The following is a 3,128-nucleotide window of genomic DNA, read 5'->3' as shown; positions in this document are numbered from 1 at the left end:
TCTTTTGGGAGGAATTGTCTTTGAAAAAACATTTCAGATCAACATCAGAGTTTGCAGTAATAGTAATAGACGATCTTTGCCTGCACATCGTCTCTTCCTCGTTTTATTACGCTTTATTCAGTTTGTGTGTAGCACCTCCTGATGGTCAAAAGAGTAACAGCAGCTGAATGAAACAGTCAGCAGATGGCAGTGTGTAGCTCTTAAACAGCTCAGGTTGGGAAATCAGCTGTAAATGCAATGAATTTAAAAGTCCATCTGGTCTTCATTTTTCCCTCAGGACACATAAAATTCCCAAGTGAGGCTCGTTATTCTTAAATGTAAATGTTGATTATGGTGACAATGGTAATTGTTTATTTTGTTCATGCTTAAAGAAATAAAAAATAAAGTCAATATAAAGTTATATTCTTAAATTCATGCATTCTTTAAAAATGAGTAATGGACTTAGAGTTTTATTTTATTATAACCTCCAACCTCTATTCAGCTCTTATAGACTTTCTAAGCACCTAAAGTCGCCTGTTTTCAGCTGAAAATCTGCCTGTTGTGGTTAAAAAAATGCACTAGACTGGAGCTGAGAGGTGACAAAACCAAAATAAGACAAGAATGTTATAAAACTCTGTGAAAGAAAAAAAAGAAAGAAAGAGGAGGGCTGCATCACTGTGCACTTTCATATTAAAAGAAGACTGGTTCCATTTCTAAAATATATAATATAAAATAAAATAAACCTGTGAGAAACACTGTTATAAATGTTCACTTGTTGTTTACATTCAGACATGTTTTATTCCCATGTTACATATAAACAGAATGAAAAGCTGAGTAAAACATCATAACTGAGTGCAGCTAAATTTGTCTGCAAGAAAAAAAACATTTAAAAGACAAATGATCAGACTGGATTTATTTATATGTAGAGTTTCTAAAGCTTTTATTATCAAGAACAAACAAAAAAAGTGACAAAAACATATGTCATTTATTGCAAAAACACAACCTGGAAGTGCAGACATTTGTTATATGTCAGCGTAAAATTTACGCGTAACAAAAACAAATCATCTCGCCCCTTTGCTACTTTCTTATAGGGAGTTGGCTGCTTCATGGTGAAAATGCTTAGATTAGTTGTTAAGGAAATAAGTTAGAAGTTAAGATGATAAATACCTTCGCCTGGTGGTATATTTATTCATGGGGTTCCTGCATTTAGGAATTTAAACTAATGACCCATAAAATTGTATGAATTTAATGGTTTCAACTCCCTCACACACAATATAGATTTTTTATTTTCATGGTGTTTTGTTAAAGCACAGAAGGCAAAGTCCACAATTTTTTTTCCCCATTTCAGTTTCAGTTCTTCTCATGAAATCAAAAAAATTAAAAAAAAAAAGTAACGAACTCCATCATGAACTCGTGTCCATCCATGACAGGGACATGTGATGGTTGTCAGAGGTTGTAGGGACGTATTGTCCAGGGTTTGGGCCGCTGTGAGCGAATACTTACCGGGCTGCAGACGGAATTGGGAGGAGAGGGCGGGTACAAATCATCCTCCCACCTTAAAACCCGGCCTTTGGTTCTGCTGGGACCATTACTGACAGTTTTGACACTTTCCCCGTTTGGGACTTGGGTTTTGGTTTGGGGCGTTCTGTACAGGTAGACGTCGTATTTGGCAGCGGGTCTTCTGGAAGATTTTAACTTGATCTTTTTGTTGAGGCAGAGCTCCAAGTCAATGGTCACCTTTAAGTGCAGAGAGAGAAAGGTTAAGAAAATGTGAAACAGAAATAAAACAGCAGAGATGATTGTTTTATAAGTATTGTGACTCATAATTGCTCAGCGTTAAGGACTACTCTCAGCTACCAGGTCAAAATCAACTCAAAATCTAAAACTAATGAGATTTTTTGTGTCTCTAAAACATCCTTGGCTGTGGCAAACACCTTAAAACGTTTTTTTTTAAAGTGGTTCAGATATTTTGACATTGAAACTTTATCATCCTCCTTTGCCTTTTAGCAGCAGGTGATGAATGGATGAATACAACCCCAATTCCTATGAAGTTGGGAAGTTGTGTAAAACATAAATAAAACAGAATACCATGGTTTTTAAATACTTTTCAACCTTTATGTATTTGAATTCACTACAAAGACAAACATTTTATATAGGGATAAACTTTATTGGATTTTTGCAAATATTCCAGCATTTTGAACCACCGAGCCTTTCGAGGATGCTCCTTTTAAACCCAATCTTGACACTCACCTGTTGTTCACCTGTGGAATGATCCAAACAGGTGATTATTAAGCATTCCTCAACTTTCCCAGTCTTTCGTTGCCCCTGTCCCAGTTTTTTGTAACAAGAAACGAGTGAATTTTTGCAAAAAAACTAATAAAGTTGATCATTTTGAACATTAAATCTTGTCTTTTTGGTGAATTTGATTGAAAAGGATTAGAAAATAATCGTATTCGGTCCCAACTTCATTAGAATTGGGGTTGTAAATTGCGAAAAGTAGCTTTCATGTGTCGTCATAGAACTGAGTTAACACAACAAACACAAGTTTGGACCATTTAAAGAAGTGAAGTATCACCACAGTAATTTGTACCCAAACAAAAAAACTTTTGAAAAAAAAAAAGACTGAAAGAAAAGGCAGAAAGTTTTTCACATAGACCTCATCTTCATCTTCCTCAGACTTCAGTCTCTGCTGAGGCCAACAGTTGGGACACATCACTTTCAGCTCTGTGAAGTTGCTGCCATCACACGGTCCTGCTGAGAAACCAGTCACTCACACACAGCTGTGTGTGCGGGGCAGGAGAACCGGGGAGTCGCTCTGTTCTGAACTGGTAATGAATCAACAGATTTCCATCAGATCAGACAAAAAAAAAGCAAGCGAGTTTGATCAGCAGCGTTCCTCAGAGCCTCATTAGTAAACTAGACAGTGCCAGACTCATTTAGAAATACGGAGGTGTGTGGACGGGTAAAAACCCTCCAGCACCTCTTTCAGTCTTTTCTCTTCATTTCAGTCATGGCTGGCAGATTTGTGAGGTCCACTGTGTGCTTCTGTGTGCCTGCACCACAAACTGTAACTAAGACCCCTTTCTGCTCATATTTGTCCGTGCCTTCATGTGAAACATTTACAAATATAAAACTACATTGTATATATA

Source organism: Austrofundulus limnaeus, unplaced genomic scaffold, assembly GCF_001266775.1.
Source record: "Austrofundulus limnaeus strain Quisiro unplaced genomic scaffold, Austrofundulus_limnaeus-1.0 Scaffold290, whole genome shotgun sequence".
Classification (NCBI taxonomy): Eukaryota; Metazoa; Chordata; class Actinopteri; order Cyprinodontiformes; family Rivulidae; genus Austrofundulus; species Austrofundulus limnaeus.
The sequence above is the reverse complement of the archived record's forward strand: the minus strand, read 5'-3'. Positions refer to the sequence as shown.